Raw genomic sequence first — 18,832 nt, 5'->3', positions numbered from 1 at the left:
TGATAACAAAGGATATAGAGCAGTAGTTATAAAATAATGTATTTAAGTTTTTGTGCTGTGTTTTTATGATAACAATGGATATAGAGCAGTAGTTATAAAATAATGTATTGAAGGTTTTGTGCTGTGTTTTTATGATAATGGATATGGAGCAGTAGTTATAAAATAATGTATTTAGGTTTTTGTGGTGTGTTTTATGATAACAAAGGATATAGAGCAGTAGTTATAAAATAATGTATTCAAGGTTTTTGTGCTGTGTTTTATGATAACAATGGATGTAGAGCAGTAGTTATAAAATAATGTATTCAAGGTCTTTGCTGCTGTGTTTTTATGATAACAATGGATGTAGAGCAGTAGTTATAAAATAATGTATCCAAGGTTTTGTGCTGTGTTTTATGATAACAATGGATATAGAGCAGTAGTTATAAAATAATGTATTTTAGGTTTTGTGCTGTGTTTTTATGATAACAATGGATATAGAGCAGTAGTTATAAAATAATGTATTTAAGGTTTTGTGCTGTGTTTTATGATAACAATGGATATAGAGCAGTAGTTATAAAATAATGTATTTAAGGTTTTGTGCTGTGTTTTTATGATAACAATGGATATAGAGCAGTAGTTATAAAATAATGTATTCAAGGTTTTGTGCCAGTGTTTTTATGATAACAATGGAGATAGAGCAGTAGTTATAAAATAATGTATTTAAGGTTTTGTGCTGTGTTTTATGATAACAATGGATATAGAGCAGTAGTTATAAAATAATGTATTTAAGGTTTTGTGCTGTGTTTTTATGATAACAATGGATATAGAGCAGTAGTTATAAAATAATGTATTTAAGGTTTTTGTGCTGTGTTTTTATGATAACAATGGATATAGAGCAGTAGTTATAAAATAATGTATTTAAGGTTTGTGCTGTGTTCTATGATAACAATGGATATAGAGCAGTAGCTATAAAATAATGTATTCAAGGTTTTGTGCTGTGTTTTTATGATAACAATGGATGTAGAGCAGTAGTTATAAAATAATGTATTCAAGGTTTTGTGCTGTGTTTTTATGATAACAATGGATGTAGAGCAGTAGTTATAAAATAATGTATTCAAGGTTTTGTGCTGTGTTTTTTATGATAACAATGGATATAGAGCAGTAGTTATAAAATAATGTATTTAGGTTTTGTGCTGTGTTTTTATGATAACAATGGATATAGAGCAGTAGTTATAAAATAATGTATTTAAGGTTTTGTGCTGTGTTTTATGATAACAATGGATATAGAGCAGTAGTTATAAAATAATGTATTTAAGTTTTTGTGCTGTGTTTTTATGATAACAATGGATATAGGCAGTAGTTATAAAATAATGTATTCAAGGTTTTGTGCTGTGTTTTTATGATAACAATGGAGATAGAGCAGTAGTTATAAAATAATGTATTTAAGGTTTTGTGCTGTGTTTTTATGATAACAATGGATATAGAGCAGTAGTTATAAAATAATGTATTTAAGGTTTTGTGCTGTGTTTTTATGATAACAATGGATATAGAGCAGTAGTTATAAAATAATGTATTTAAGGTTTTGTGCTGTGTTTTTATGATAACAATAGATATAGAGCAGTAGTTATAAAATAATGTATTTAAGGTTTTGTGCTGTGTTTTATGATAACAATGGATATAAAGCAGTAGTTATAAAATAATGTATTTAAGGTTTTGTGCTGTGTTTTTATGATAACAATGGATGTAGAGCAGTAGTTATAAAATAATGTATTCAAGGTTTTGTGCTGTGTTTTTATGATGACAATGGATGTAGAGCAGTAGTTATAAAATAATGTATTCAAGGTTTTGTGCTGTGTTTTATGATAACAATGGATATAGAGCAGTAGTTATAAAATAATGTATTCAAGGTTTTGTGCTGTGTTTTTATGATAACAATGGATATAAAGCAGTAGTTATAAAATAATGTATTTAAGGTTTTGTGCTGTGTTTTTATGATAACAATGGATGTAGAGCAGTAGTTATAAAATAATGTATTTAAGGTTTTGTGCTGTGTTTTATGATAACAATGGATATAGAGCAGTAGTTATAAAATAATGTATTTAAGGTTTTGTGCTGTGTTTTTATGATAACAATGGATATAGAGCAGTAGTTATAAAATAATGTATTTAAGGTTTTGTGCTGTGTTCTATGATAACAATGGATATAGAGCAGTAGCTATAAAATAATGTATTCAAGGTTTTTAGTGCTGTGTTTTATGATAACAATGGATGTAGAGCAGTAAGTTATAAAATAATGTATCCAAGGTTTTTGTGCTGTGTTTTTATGATAACAATGGATGTAGAGCAGTAGTTATAAAATAATGTATTCAAGGTTTTGTGCTGTGTTTTTATGATAACAATGGATATAGAGCAGTAGTTATAAAATAATGTATTTAAGGTTTTGTGCTGTGTTTTTATGATAACAATGGATATAGAGCAGTAGTTATAAAATAATGTATTTAAGGTTTTGTGCTGTGTTTTATGATAACAATGGATATAGAGCAGTAGTTATAAAATAATGTATTTAAGTTTTTGTGCTGTGTTTTATGATAACAATGGATATAGAGCAGTAGTTATAAAATAATGTATTCAAGGTTTTGTGCTGTGTTTTATGATAACAATGGAGATAGAGCAGTAGTTATAAAATAATGTATTTAAGGTTTTGTGCCAGTGTTTTATGATAACAATGGATATAGAGCAGTAGTTATAAAATAATGCATTTAAGGTTTTGTGCTGTGTTTTTTATGATAACAATGGATATAGAGCAGTAGTTATAAAATAATGTATTTAAGGTTTTGTGCTGTGTTTTTATGATAACAATAGATATAGAGCAGTAGTTATAAAATAATGTATTTAAGGTTTTGTGCTGTGTTTTATGATAACAATGGATATAAAGCAGTAGTTATAAAATAATGTATTTAAGGTTTTGTGCTGTGTTTTTATGATAACAATGGATGTAGAGCAGTAGTTATAAAATAATGTATTCAAGGTTTTGTGCTGTGTTTTTATGATGACAATGGATGTAGAGCAGTAGTTATAAAATAATGTATTCAAGGTTTTGTGCTGTGTTTTTATGATAACAATGGATATAGAGCAGTAGTTATAAAATAATGTATTTAAGGTTTTGTGCTGTGTTTTTATGATAACAATGGATATAGAGCAGTAGTTATAAAATAATGTATTTAAGGTTTTGTGCTGTGTTTTATGATAACAAAGGATATAGAGCAGTAGTTATAAAATAATGTATTTAAGTTTTTGTGCTGTGTTTTTATGATAACAATGGATATAGAGCAGTAGTTATAAAATAATGTATTGAAGGTTTTGTGCTGTGTTTTATGATAATGGATATGGAGCAGTAGTTATAAAATAATGTATTTAAGGTTTTGTGGTGTGTTTTATGATAACAAAGGATATAGAGCAGTAGTTATAAAATAATGTATTTAAGGTTTTGTGCTGTGTTTTTGTGATAACAATGGATATAGAGCAGTAGTTATAAAATAATGTATTCAAGGTTTTGTGCTGTGTTTTTATGATAACAATGGATATAGAGCAGTAGTTATAAAATAATGTATTCAAGGTTTTGTGCTGTGTTTTTATGATAACAATGGATATAGAGCAGTAGTTATAAAATAATGTATTCAAGGTTTTGTGCTGTGTTTTATGATAACAATGGATATAGAGCAGTAGTTATAAAACATTTTTAAATCTTAATTTTCTTAAATTATTTGTAATTTTGATTTATTATTGTTTTCATGATCTACATCATTAATCGTTCTTAGTTTCCCATAAACAACTTATTGCATTTCAGTGCTGTCTATTTGCATATGTTGAAACTCATAAAAATAGTTATATATATATATGTGTGAATATGCTCAGTTACTGAATGAACTAAACTATGTCGGTGAATGTACCATTTTGTAAATATTCTATAGCTTAATGTATTTGTAGGTGTTCTCATAAGTTGATATTGTGAAAAATGTTTCATAAGAACTTCTAGTAATATTACTATGATTGTTTTAAACATGTTTACAAAGAACATTTTTGGTAGGAACTGGAAAGAACCTTAAATAATTTAACTGCAGAGTATGAAAAAGCCACATCTGAAAAGCTTCGTTGTCAACGTGAAGCAGAAAGTACAGCTCGCACAATTGAATTAGCCAATAGGCTTGTTGGAGGACTGGCCTCAGAGAAAGTCAGATGGAGCGAATCTATTACTCAGCTGCGTGAGCAAGAAAAGACACTGCCTGGAGATGTACTGCTGACGTGTGCTTTTGTGTCCTACGTTGGCTGTTTTAGTAAACAGTATAGATTGGACCTAGTGGAAAAGCACTGGCTTCCCTTTCTTCAGTCCATGAAGGTAGTTTTAAATACGAGTTTACTGGAATAAAAGTGGCTTATTGATAAATGTTTAACTAATGTTAGTTAAAACTATTTTATTTGGTTTTCTGTACTTACTATGGCTTTAAATTATCAGCAGTGTAACCAATGTTATTTAAAACCATTTTATTTGGTTTTCTGTACTTACTATGGTTTTAAATTATCAGTAGTGTCACCAATGTTATTTAAAACCATTTTATTTGGTTTTCTGTACTTACTATGGTTTTAAATTATCAGCAGAGTCACCAATGTCGTTTAAAACCATTTTATTTGGTTTTCTGTACTTACGATGGTTTTAAATTATCAGCAGAGTCACCAATGTTGTTTATTTTTTATTTTTAACAACAGATTGAGGTTTAACATCATATGAGTCAACTGATTATCTTTGTTTTCATGTACATTTACATAAACAGCATTCTAAGCTTCAAATCAGTAGAAAAACTACATTTTTTTTTTTGTCTGGAACTTGTTCTTAATAAATAGTGTAAATCTGTGAAGTAATCATTGAGTGTCTAATTTTTAGATTCCAATCCCTATTACTGAAGGCCTGGATCATCTGTCTCTGCTAACTGATGATGCTACCATTGCTCAGTGGAATAATGAAGGCCTGCCAGGGGATCGAACATCAGCAGAAAATGCCACAATTTTAAATAATTCTGAACGCTGGCCATTAATTATAGATCCCCAGCTTCAAGGAATAAAGTGGATAAAGAACAGATATGGGGAGAATCTCAAAGTTATTAGGTTAGAACAGAGAGGGTGAGTAGCCATCTTACAGTGGTATAATTTAGTGTGTTTCAGTTTATTTCATTCAGAATTTTTTTCTAAGTTAAAAATGACATTTTAGCAAAATGTTTTGTGCTGAGTACCAAGTTGGTGTTGATTTTGTTTAAGTCATGTCAGTTCAAAGTGATGTTGAATAAGTGTGTTTCAGAGATATATAAACCTTTATGAAACAAGTCTTTTCTCCACCACAAGACAGTTTATTTCTTCAGTATGGGAACGTATCAAGTTTGCACCTAAAGACATTTTTAAAATTGGAGTCATTCTCTCTTTATCTTGGTATGACAGTTAGTAGTGTGACATATAGAGTTATGACATATACAAATGCCATCTTATTGTTCTTGAGCTGCATTCTGCATCTGTAAGGGCATTAATTTGGTTCGACGATCGGCTAGTGTCTTGCAGAACAACCCATCAAATCCTCCTGCTCAACGGTGGCAAAATTTTGTTTGGCCAACCACTTGAAATCCTCATTCCAGATCCCTCAGAGCCTTTTAGGAAATTTGCAAAAGCAGTTTTACTATGCCCAATCTCACCAGTGATGGCACGTTGAGAGAGACCTTGCTTTTGTATTGTGATATATATAGTTCTTATTTTGTCTTTTCTCTCTTTTTTTAACTAATTTGTTTGGTTTATTATATCAAAACCACATTATCAGGTTGCGTTACATGATACGTCAATGGTCATGATGAATGCTAGAGACGAAATAAGTAATGTGGTGGAGAATGAAAATGATGAAAAATAATAGATTCTGCATGCTGTTTACAAGAAACCTTAACATTGGAAAGTATCTTTTATAATTTATGTACAGTTACAACAAAAAGTGTTCATACCCCTGCTTTGTGAGTAGTTTTTTCCTCATAACTTAAAAAGTATCATGATTAGGATAATGAAAGTATAATATATTATAAATATTTTACTAACACACATCTACATAATATTTTATGTAAATTGAACGCAAAATAAACTGTTTCTAAACAAATAACCAAACATAGGAGGGGCAGAAAGTGTTCGTACGTCTACTTTAATGGTCAGTTGTGTAGCCTTTCAGATGAATTACTTGGCACAATCTCTCCTCATAGCCCTCCATGATCGTTTGACAGTATTCGACTGGTATTTTCTTCCATTCTTCTTTACAGAAGGCCTCTAACTCTTGCATGTTTTTTGGATGACACTGATGAACCTTGGTCTTCAACTCTTGCCAAATGTTTTCAATTGTGTTGAGATCGGTGACTGCAATGGCCACTCCAAAACGCTTATATGGTTCCTCTGCAACCAGGATTGCACATATTTCGATGTGTGCATAGGGTCATTGTTGTGCTGGAAGATCCAACGACATTCAAGCTGCAAGTTCCGAGCATCATTCTTGATATAAGTGCCTAAAATATCATCGTACTCTTCTCTTTTCATGATTCCAATGACGCGGTGAAGGCTGTCTACACCAGAAGAGCTGAAGGAACCCCATAGCATGATCGAGCCACCTCCATGTTTAACTGTAGGGACGGTGTTCTTTGGAAGATTTCGATTCCCCTTCTTACGGAAAATATAGCAAACATCATTGTGGCCAAAAAGCTTGATTTTAGTCTCTTCTGACCAAAGAATACTCTTTCAATAGGTAAAGGGTTTATCTGCATGCTTTCTTGCATACTTCAATTGTGCTTCTAAATGAACAGGCTTTAAATATGAAGTTCTATGAGGACAGCATGCTTTGAACTCAGAAGAGCGTATCATGTTCTTAACTGTAGAGGTGCTTACTTCAACCCCAGTTTCCCTTACCAGTTTCTGTATGTCATTACGTGTTAAACGAGGGTTCCTACTAACTTCTCTGAAAACCTTCCTCTTGGTTCTCTCTGGAATTTTGGTGGGCGTCCGGAACGAGGGAGGTTAGCAGTTGATCCTGTAAGCTTAAACTTGGCAATTATGCTTTGAGCAGTAGATTTTGGCACATTAAGTTATGTAGTAATATCAGAAAGAGACACATGAGAATTGTATTTTACAATAATTCGGTTTTTTAAATCACTGGACAGTTGTTTCCTGTTTGCCGTGATGATAAAGCAGATAATGACGGAGACGGTGCTAAGTTCCTGGAAGTACATTTGTTGCTGGCTAAATTCCAATAATTATGAACCCAGTGTCTAGTTCTGAAATGGTATAATGTAGTTTATTCGACAAACTAAACAAAATATTTACGGGAATATCAGTTTTTTCACACGTTCTGAATTGTACGAACACTTTCTGCTCCTCCTATTTTTGGTTATTTGTTTAGAAACAGTTTATTTGTCGTTTAATTTACATAACAATTTATGTAGATATGTTTTAGTATAATATTTATAATATACCATACTTCTATTAGCCTATTCATGATACTTTTTAAGTTATGAGCAAAAAAGCACTCGGGACAAAGGGGTACGAACACCTTCTGTCATAACTGTATATGTCATTCAGATAAAATGCATAGACCATTTAAACGTGTATTTTTAATTGTATAATGCACCACAATTATGGATGTTGTCCAAGTGTCATTTTACCAATCAGTCAGGCCCAGCTCCTAGTGGATAGGTGAGATAGGCTAACTGTTAAGGGTAACAAAATGATTACATGTTTTATATTAATTTTACTTTCAATAGAATCAACTCTTTACATCCTTTGCCATGCCTTATTAATCTAGAAACTGTCACTGTTAGTTACTCAGTATAAAACTGTCTTCTATTAAGTTAAATAAGTACTCCACACTTTCACAGCTAAAATAGGAACAAGAAAAGATGAAATTATTCTAAATGTAAACAGTTTAAGTAAGACAAAAGTGGGATTGCTAAGGTAAAAGTCTTTAAAAGTTCCAACATTTTGTTTATGTAATGTGATGCAGAAGTTCACATTTTAAGCTTAACCTAGGACAAGAAAATATTAAAATTTGTCCATTTCTGTACTAGTATGTTCCTTGCATGAAAACTATGTCTTGACAAAAGTTAAAACTACTCTGAATTAACATTAAAATTAATGAGTAGTCCGATATGATTTTTGTAAAATTTACAACAAATCTAAATATATTTTGTGAGATGTAAAATTACTCCTTTCACTCCAAACTATCCATTTTTTTAGTTTTTAGTTATCAACTTCTAAATGGAAAGTAGAATAAAATAATTTTGTAATTTTTATGATTGTTAAAACAATTAAAAGTATTGTAAAGATGAATGTTTTTGTATTCATTGTATTAATATTGCAAGAGACGATTATTTGTAAAAATACTGTATTAATTTGTAGCTATATAATATCTGACTCTAGCTATATAATTATGAAATACATTTTATGTGAAATAAATTTTAGTACATTAATATTGAAATTACCTGAAGTTATAGATTTTTATGTTCAGATATTTGGATGTGCTTGAACAAGCAGTGTCCTTGGGGTGTACTGTTCTGATTGAAAACCTGGGGGAAACTATTCATCCTGTTCTGGACTCACTTATTGGTAGAAACACAATCAAGAAAGGAAGGTTGTCCTTTATGTATTTGTATTTTAGCTTCCTTTATGTAGACTCTATTACAACTCATTTATACTTAGAAAGAATTAGAAGTCATTCATGTGGACTTTTATGGTCCTCTGATAATGATAGAAACCTTCTTGTCCTGTTTATATGTCAAAGTGTATCTTTTATCATTTGTGGTAAATCAAAGAAATCAAACTATTAGAAATTAACTAATTTTGGTTGTTTATATGTTGAACCAGTCAGATGTCAGTTTATATGTTCAACCAGTCAGATGTCAGTTTGTATGTTCAACCAGTCAGATGTTAGTTTATATGTTGAACCAGTCAGATGTCAGTTTATATGTTCAACCAGTCAGATGTCAGTTTATATGTTGAACCAGTCAGATGTCAGTTTATATGTTCAACCAGTCAGATATCAGTTTATATGTTGAACCAGTCAGATGTCAGTTTATATGTTAAACCAGTCAGATGTCAGTTTATATGTTAAACCAGTCAGATGTCAGTTTATATGTTTAACCAGTCAGATGTCTTGGATATGCTGTTATACACTTATCTTTCTTAATATATAGAAGCATATATTACTGAAGAACCTCTAATAAATTATTGTATAAAATTGCAAATATACAAAGAAGTAATAGATCTGATGTTTTTTTTTATAAAACTGCTACATATGTAAACAGGATAAGGCTGTGCAAACACAGTTATTATATTTCTTAGTATTTTTAATAAAGTGTTCTTTCCTTTCTCTCGTAACTCCAAACATTTGGTAAATATTCTATGTAGGTGATATGGTAAACTGTTTTCTCTCGTAACTCCAAACATTTGGTAATGATTCTATGTAGGTGATACGGTAAACTGTTTTCTCTCGTAACTCCAAACATATGGTAATAATTCTATGTAGGTGATACGGTAAACTGTTTTCTCTCGTAACTCCAAACATATGGTAATAATTCTATGTAGGTGATACGGTAAACTGTTTTATCTCGTAACTCCAAACATTTGGTAAATATTCGATGTAGGTGATACGGTAAACTGTTTTATCTCGTAACTCCAAACATTTGGTAATGATTCTATGTAGGTGATACGGTAAACTGTTTTCTTGCAGTAATCTGATTGTATAGTAACGAGAATAATACGTTCCTTCATACTTAAGATGTAAGTTATTTGTTGTTTTTATTCCAGAGCTATCCAGATTGGTGATAAAGAAGTGGAATATGATGAAGGATTCAGATTACTTCTACACACCAAGCTGGCCAATCCACATTACAAACCAGAAATTCAAGCCCAGACAACATTAATAAATTTCACTGTTACCAGGGATGGGTTAGAAGATCAGTTGTTAGGTGATGTTGTCAGCAAGGAAAGACCAGACTTAGAGCAGTTGAAAGTAAGTTGTGTACACTTTTCAAGAATCTTTAGATAATCACTTGTAAGATAAACTTCCCTGTTGATCAGGTGTGACCTCCTGAACAAAGTGATGTTACAAGGTATTCAAAAAATGTACAGAGTTTTGTTTTGAAAGTATTGGTTTCTTTATTTCATATACATGAGTTAAACCCTTTTTGTGCTTTACAAATTCTTAAACCTCCAACACTGTTTGAAACTGTTGGTATGGTAACTGGTATTAGGTGGTTTATATTGCTATCATAGTTTTTCTTTAACTCTATTTTTTATTTAGGCTAATCTGACAAAGCAACAGAATGACTTTAAGATAAAACTAAAAGAACTGGAGGACTCACTATTATCTCGGCTCTCTGCCGCTGAAGGTAACTTCTTGGGTGATACAGCTCTGGTAGAAAACCTGGAAATAACAAAACGTACTGCAGCAGAAATTGAAGTAAAGGTAGCCGAAGCTAGAGAAACAGAAGCCAAGATCAACGAAACGAGGGAGGTATATCGACCTGTTGCCACACGGTCGTCACTTTTGTACTTCATCCTGAATGACCTGAATAAGATCAACCCTATATACCAGTTTTCTCTGAAGGTATCGTCAAAGATACAATATTTAGTTTTTTGGTTAAATCATGCTGATGTTTAAAACATTTATTTATCATTGTTTTTATTTTGGGTTCCTACAGTAAATGTAGTATTTTTAGTTTATGAAACTAGGTAGTGCTTATTGTTGTTGTTCTCTTTGCTACACAATTGACTATCTGCACTTTATCCATCATGGGGATCAAACACTGAATTATAGTGTTGTAAGTGTATAAACTTACCACAGATCCATTAGTGAAGAAATAGGTAGTCTTATGTTAAAAAGACATTAATGGCACTCAAACTCATTCTGTAATATTCACACAGTTGAAATTATTCTAAAAATTGTTAATTAGACAATTAAAACTGATGAGAAAATAATTATGAAAACAGCTGTGACCACTGACATTTTCACAGTCCCAATAATGTTGTTTTTCACCTTTATAGGCATTTAATGTGGTTTTCCACAAGGCCATTGAGCGAGCAGATCAGAGTGAGGATGTGAATCAGAGAGTAGACAACCTTATTGATTGTATCTCTTTCTCAGTTTTGTCTACACTTCCAGGGACTTTTGAGAATGATAAGATAATCTTCACAGCTCAAATGGCTTTTCAGGTAAGTTGTATGAATAGTTCTGTTACTGTGATGTTATTGAGTATCACATTAATAACTCCACTTGCAATAAAAAAGGCTTCTTTCTGGCTCAAAAAGCACTGTTTGCTTCAAATGTTACTATGATACTTTTAAAGGTGCATTTTTTTACTTATAAAACTCTAATATCTTAGATACAGGTGAATTATGATCTATGTACAAAGTAGTAATGGAAAATAATCTATGTAATAAAGACATATCAATTAAACATAGATATATTAAACATTCTAACCAATACTGTTAGTGAAAGTGAAGAAGAATACAATATATGAAACACAAACACCAGTTGTTGTTTTAATAATTTGTTTAAATCCATATTACCTCATTCTCTTTACAAAACACACACACTTTCAGCTACACAGTGTGTGAAATGTTTGTCTTTAGAAAATCACTATCACAAATGTTTTCTTTACTATGATTGTTATTGAATAACATGATTTACAACGTGTAACATACTTGTGAAATTTGATTAGTTTTCCAATGCATACAGTACAACTGTACAAGCAATTCTAGTTGTTAGAAGTTTTGTAAGATGTGTCATACATTTTGTGTTAATTGTGGCTGTTGTAACAGGATTGTTTTTATATTTATTAAGGGTTGAAAACAGACATCTTGATAAACATTTAAAACTAATTGGTTAGCAGAAAAGATAGACCAAAATGTACTTTTTATTGTATGATGTATGACTGTTTAGCAGAAAAGATAGACCAAAATGTACTTTTTTTGTATTATAGACCAAAATGTACTTTTTTATTGTATGATGTATGACTGTTTACCAGAAAAGATAGACCAAAATGTACTTTTATTGTATGATGTATGACTGTTTAGCAGAAAAGATAGACCAAAATGTACTTTTTATTGTATGATGTATGACTGTTTAGCAGAAAAGATAGACCAAAATGTACTTTTTATTGTATGATGTATGACTGTTTACCAGAAAAGATAGACCAAAATGTACTTTTTATTGTATGATGTATGACTGTTTACCAGAAAAGATAGACCAAAATGTACTTTTTATTGTATGATGTATGACTGTTTACCAGAAAAGATAGACCAAAATGTACTTTTTATTGTATGATGTATGACTGTTTAGCAGAAAAGATAGAACAAAATGTACTTTTTATTGTATGATGTATGACTGTTTAGCAGAAAAGATAGACCAAAATGTACTTTTATTGTATGATGTATGACTGTTTAGCAGAAAAGATAGACCAAAATGTACTTTTATTGTATGATGTATGACTGTTTACCAGAAAAGATAGACCAAAATGTACTTTTATTGTATGATGTATGACTGTTTAGCAGAAAAGATAGACCAAAATGTACTTTTATTGTATGATGTATGACTGTTTACCAGAAAAGATAGACCAAAATGTACTTTTATTGTATGATGTATGACTGTTTACCAGAAAAGATAGACCAAAATGTACTTTTATTGTATGATGTATGACTGTTTAGCAGAAAAGATAGACCAAAATGTACTTTTATTGTATGATGTATGACTGTTTAGCAGAAAAGATAGACCAAAATGTACTTTTTTATTGTATGATGTATGACTGTTTAGCAGAAAAGATAGACCAAAATGTACTTTTATTGTATGATGTATGACTGTTTAGCAGAAAAGATAGACCAAAATGTACTTTTTTATTGTATGATGTATGACTGTTTACCAGAAAAGATAGACCAAAATGTACTTTTATTGTATGATGTATGACTGTTTAGCAGAAAAGATAGACCAAAATGTACTTTTTTATTGTATGATGTATGACTGTTTACCAGAAAAGATAGACCAAAATGTACTTTTATTGTATGATGTATGACTGTTTAGCAGAAAAGATAGACCAAAATGTACTTTTATTGTATGATGTATGACTGTTTAGCAGAAAAGATAGACCAAAATGTACTTTTTATTGTATGATGTATGACTGTTTAGCAGAAAAGATAGACCAAAATGTACTTTTTATTGTATGATGTATGACTGTTTAGCAGAAAAGATAGACCAAAATGTACTTTTATTGTATGATGTATGACTGTTTAGCAGAAAAGATAGACCAAAATGTACTTTTATTGTATGATGTATGACTGTTTACCAGAAAAGATAGACCAAAATGTACTTTTATTGTATGATGTATGACTGTTTAGCAGAAAAGATAGACCAAAATGTACTTTTTATTGTATGATGTATGACTGTTTAGCAGAAAAGATAGACCAAAATGTACTTTTATTGTATGATGTATGACTGTTTAGCAGAAAAGATAGACCAAAATGTACTTTTATTGTATGATGTATGACTGTTTACCAGAAAAGATAGACCAAAATGTACTTTTATTGTATGATGTATGACTGTTTAGCAGAAAAGATAGACCAAAATGTACTTTTATTGTATGATGTATGACTGTTTACCAGAAAAGATAGACCAAAATGTACTTTTATTGTATGATGTATGACTGTTTAGCAGAAAAGATAGACCAAAATGTACTTTTATTGTATGATGTATGACTGTTTAGCAGAAAAGATAGACCAAAATGTACTTTTATTGTATGATGTATGACTGTTTACCAGAAAAGATAGACCAAAATGTACTTTTTTATTGTATGATGTATGACTGTTTAGCAGAAAAGATAGACCAAAATGTACTTTTATTGTATGATGTATGACTGTTTAGCAGAAAAGATAGACCAAAATGTACTTTTATTGTATGATGTATGACTGTTTAGCAGAAAAGATAGACCAAAATGTACTTTTTTATATGTATGATATGACTGTTTAGCAGAAAAGATAGACCAAAATGTACTTTTATTGTATGATGTATGACTGTTTACCAGAAAAGATAGACCAAAATGTACTTTTATTGTATGATGTATGACTGTTTAGCAGAAAAGATAGACCAAAATGTACTTTTATTGTATGATGTATGACTGTTTAGCAGAAAAGATAGACCAAAATGTACTTTTATTGTATGATGTATGACTGTTTAGAAAAGATAGAAAAAATGATTTTATTGATGATGTATGACTGTTTAGCAAAATGTACTTTTTTATTGTATGATGTATGACTGTTTAGCAGAAAAGATAGACCAAAATGTACTTTTTATTGTATGATGTATGACTGTTTACCAGAAAAGATAGACCAAAATGTACTTTTTATTGTATGATGTATGACTGTTTACCAGAAAAGATAGACCAAAATGTACTTTTATTGTATGATGTATGACTGTTTACCAGAAAAGATAGACCAAAATGTACTTTTATTGTATGATGTATGACTGTTTAGCAGAAAAGATAGACCAAAATGTACTTTTATTGTATGATGTATGACTGTTTACCAGAAAAGATAGACCAAAATGTACTTTTTTATTGTATGATGTATGACTGTTTAGCAGAAAAGATAGACCAAAATGTACTTTTATTGTATGATGTATGACTGTTTACCAGAAAAGATAGACCAAAATGTACTTTTATTGTATGATGTATGACTGTTTACCAGAAAAGATAGACCAAAATGTACTTTTATTGTATGATGTATGACTGTTTAGCAGAAAAGATAGACCAAAATGTACTTTTATTGTATGATGTATGACTGTTTAGCAGAAAAGATAGACCAAAATGTACTTTTATTGTATGATGTATGACTGTTTAGCAGAAAAGATAGACCAAAATGTACTTTTATTGTATGATGTATGACTGTTTAGCAGAAAAGATAGACCAAAATGTACTTTTATTGTATGATGTATGACTGTTTAGCAGAAAAGATAGACCAAAATGTACTTTTATTGTATGATGTATGACTGTTTAGCAGAAAAGATAGACCAAAATGTACTTTTATTGTATGATGTATGACTGTTTAGCAGAAAAGATAGACCAAAATGTACTTTTATTGTATGATGTATGACTGTTTACCAGAAAAGATAGACCAAAATGTACTTTTATTGTATGATGTATGACTGTTTACCAGAAAAGATAGACCAAAATGTACTTTTATTGTATGATGTATGACTGTTTACCAGAAAAGATAGACCAAAATGTACTTTTATTGTATGATGTATGACTGTTTAGCAGAAAAGATAGACCAAAATGTACTTTTATTGTATGATGTATGACTGTTTAGCAGAAAAGATAGACCAAAATGTACTTTTATTGTATGATGTATGACTGTTTACCAGAAAAGATAGACCAAAATGTACTTTTATTGTATGATGTATGACTGTTTAGCAGAAAAGATAGACCAAAATGTACTTTTATTGTATGATGTATGACTGTTTAGCAGAAAAGATAGACCAAAATGTACTTTTATTGTATGATGTATGACTGTTTACCAGAAAAGATAGACCAAAATGTACTTTTATTGTATGATGTATGACTGTTTAGCAGAAAAGATAGACCAAAATGTACTTTTATTGTATGATGTATGACTGTTTAGCAGAAAAGATAGACCAAAATGTACTTTTATTGTATGATGTATGACTGTTTAGCAGAAAAGATAGACCAAAATGTACTTTTTATTGTATGATGTATGACTGTTTAGCAGAAAAGATAGACCAAAATGTACTTTTATTGTATGATGTATGACTGTTTAGCAGAAAAGATAGACCAAAATGTACTTTTATTGTATGATGTATGACTGTTTACCAGAAAAGATAGACCAAAATGTACTTTTTTATTGTATGATGTATGACTGTTTACCAGAAAAGATAGACCAAAATGTACTTTTATTGTATGATGTATGACTGTTTAGCAGAAAGAGATAGACCAAAATGTACTTTTATTGTATGATGTATGACTGTTTAGCAGAAAAGATAGACCAAAATGTACTTTTATTGTATGATGTATGACTGTTTAGCAGAAAAGATAGACCAAAATGTACTTTTATTGTATGATGTATGACTGTTTACCAGAAAAGATAGACCAAAATGTACTTTTATTGTATGATGTATGACTGTTTACCAGAAAAGATAGACCAAAATGTACTTTTTATTGTATGATGTATGACTGTTTACCAGAAAAGATAGACCAAAATGTACTTTTATTGTATGATGTATGACTGTTTAGCAGAAAAGATAGACCAAAATGTACTTTTATTGTATGATGTATGACTGTTTAGCAGAAAAGATAGACCAAAATGTACTTTTTTATTGTATGATGTATGACTGTTTAGCAGAAAAGATAGACCAAAATGTACTTTTTTTTGTGTGATGTATGACTGTTTAGCAGAAAAGATAGACCAAAATGTACTTTTATTGTATGATGTATGACTGTTTAGCAGAAAAGATAGACCAAAATGTACTTTTATTGTATGATGTATGACTGTTTAGCAGAAAAGATAGACCAAAATGTACTTTTATTGTATGATGTATGACTGTTTAGCAGAAAAGATAGACCAAAATGTACTTTTATTGTATGATGTATGACTGTTTAGCAGAAAAGATAGACCAAAATGTACTTTTATTGTATGATGTATGACTGTTTACCAGAAAAGATAGACCAAAATGTACTTTTTTATTGTATGATGTATGACTGTTTAGCAGAAAAGATAGACCAAAATGTACTTTTATTGTATGATGTATGACTGTTTAGCAGAAAAGATAGACCAAAATGTACTTTTATTGTATGATGTATGACTGTTTAGCAGAAAAGATAGACCAAAATGTACTTTTATTGTATGATGTATGACTGTTTAGCAGAAAAGATAGACCAAAATGTACTTTTTTATTGTATGATGTATGACTGTTTACCAGAAAAGATAGACCAAAATGTACTTTTATTGTATGATGTATGACTGTTTAGCAGAAAAGATAGACCAAAATGTACTTTTATTGTATGATGTATGACTGTTTAGCAGAAAAGATAGACCAAAATGTACTTTTTTATTGTATGATGTATGACTGTTTAGCAGAAAAGATAGACCAAAATGTACTTTTATTGTATGATGTATGACTGTTTAGCAGAAAAGATAGACCAAAATGTACTTTTTTATGTATGATGTATGACTGTTTAGCAGAAAAGATAGACCAAAATGTACTTTTATTGTATGATGTATGACTGTTTAGCAGAAAAGATAGACCAAAATGTACTTTTATTGTATGATGTATGACTGTTTAGCAGAAAAGATAGACCAAAATGTACTTTTATTGTATGATGTATGACTGTTTACCAGAAAAGATAGACCAAAATGTACTTTTATTGTATGATGTATGACTGTTTAGCAGAAAAGATAGACCAAAATGTACTTTTATTGTATGATGTATGACTGTTTAGCAGAAAAGATAGACCAAAATGTACTTTTATTGTATGATGTATGACTGTTTAGCAGAAAAGATAGACCAAAATGTACTTTTATTGTATGATGTATGACTGTTTAGCAGAAAAGATAGACCAAAATGTACTTTTATTGTATTGTATGATGTATGACTGTTTAGCAGAAAAGATAGACCAAAATGTACTTTTTATTGTATGATGTATGACTGTTTAGCAGAAAAGATAGACCAAAATGTACTTTTTATTGTATGATGTATGACTGTTTACCAGAAAAGATAGACCAAAATGTACTTTTTATTGTATGATGTATGACTGTTTACCAGAAAAGATAGACCAAAATGTACTTTTATTGTATGATGTATGACTGTTTAGCAGAAAAGATAGACCAAAATGTACTTTTATTGTATGATGTATGACTGTTTAGCAGAAAAGATAGACCAAAATGTACTTTTATTGTATGATGTATGACTGTTTAGCAGAAAAGATAGACCAAAATGTACTTTTATTGTATGATGTATGACTGTTTAGCAGAAAAGATAGACCAAAATGTACTTTTATTGTATGATGTATGACTGTTTACCAGAAAAGATAGACCAAAATGTACTTTTATTGTATGATGTATGACTGTTTAGCAGAAAAGATAGACCAAAATGTACTTTTATTGTATGATGTATGACTGTTTACCAGAAAAGATAGACCAAAATGTACTTTTATTGTATGATGTATGACTGTTTAGCAGAAAAGATAGACCAAAATGTACTTTTTATTGTATGATGTATGACTGTTTAGCAGAAAAGATAGACCAAAATGTACTTTTTATTGTATGATGTATGACTGTTTACCAGAAAAGATAGACCAAAATGTACTTTTATTGTATGATGTATGACTGTTTAGCAGAAAAGATAGACCAAAATGTACTTTTATTGTATGATGTATGACTGTTTAGCAGAAAAGATAGACCAAAATGTACTTTTATTGTATGATGTATGACTGTTTAGCAGAAAAGATAGACCAAAATGTACTTTTATTGTATGATGTATGACTGTTTAGCAGAAAAGATAGACCAAAATGTACTTTTTAGCAGAAAAGATATTGTATGATGTATGACTGTTTAGCAGAAAAGATAGACCAAAATGTACTTTTATTGTATGATGTATGACTGTTTAGCAGAAAAGATAGACCAAAATGTACTTTTATTGTATGATGTATGACTGTTTAGCAGAAAAGATAGACCAAAATGTACTTTTATTGTATGATGTATGACTGTTTAGCAGAAAAGATAGACCAAAA

The 18,832-nt window shown here is 30.1% G+C and overlaps 1 pseudogene across 1 annotated transcript in view; it reads left to right on the top strand.

Annotated features, from left to right (window-relative positions):
• Positions 1-18,832, top strand: part of LOC143226953 (dynein beta chain, ciliary-like) — a 186,227-nt pseudogene that overhangs the window by 144,888 nt on the left and 22,507 nt on the right. Inside the window, exons 46-51 of the transcript XR_013014816.1 lie at positions 4,066-4,374; positions 4,918-5,153; positions 8,548-8,670; positions 9,846-10,050; positions 10,342-10,647; positions 11,085-11,252. The product of XR_013014816.1 is annotated as a dynein beta chain, ciliary-like (transcript). The remainder of the gene's footprint in view (positions 1-4,065; positions 4,375-4,917; positions 5,154-8,547; positions 8,671-9,845; positions 10,051-10,341; positions 10,648-11,084; positions 11,253-18,832) is intronic.

This window comes from Tachypleus tridentatus, chromosome 9, assembly GCF_004210375.1.
Source record: "Tachypleus tridentatus isolate NWPU-2018 chromosome 9, ASM421037v1, whole genome shotgun sequence".
NCBI lineage: Eukaryota > Metazoa > Arthropoda > Merostomata > Xiphosura > Limulidae > Tachypleus > Tachypleus tridentatus.
The sequence above is the reverse complement of the archived record's forward strand: the minus strand, read 5'-3'. Positions and strand labels throughout refer to the sequence as shown.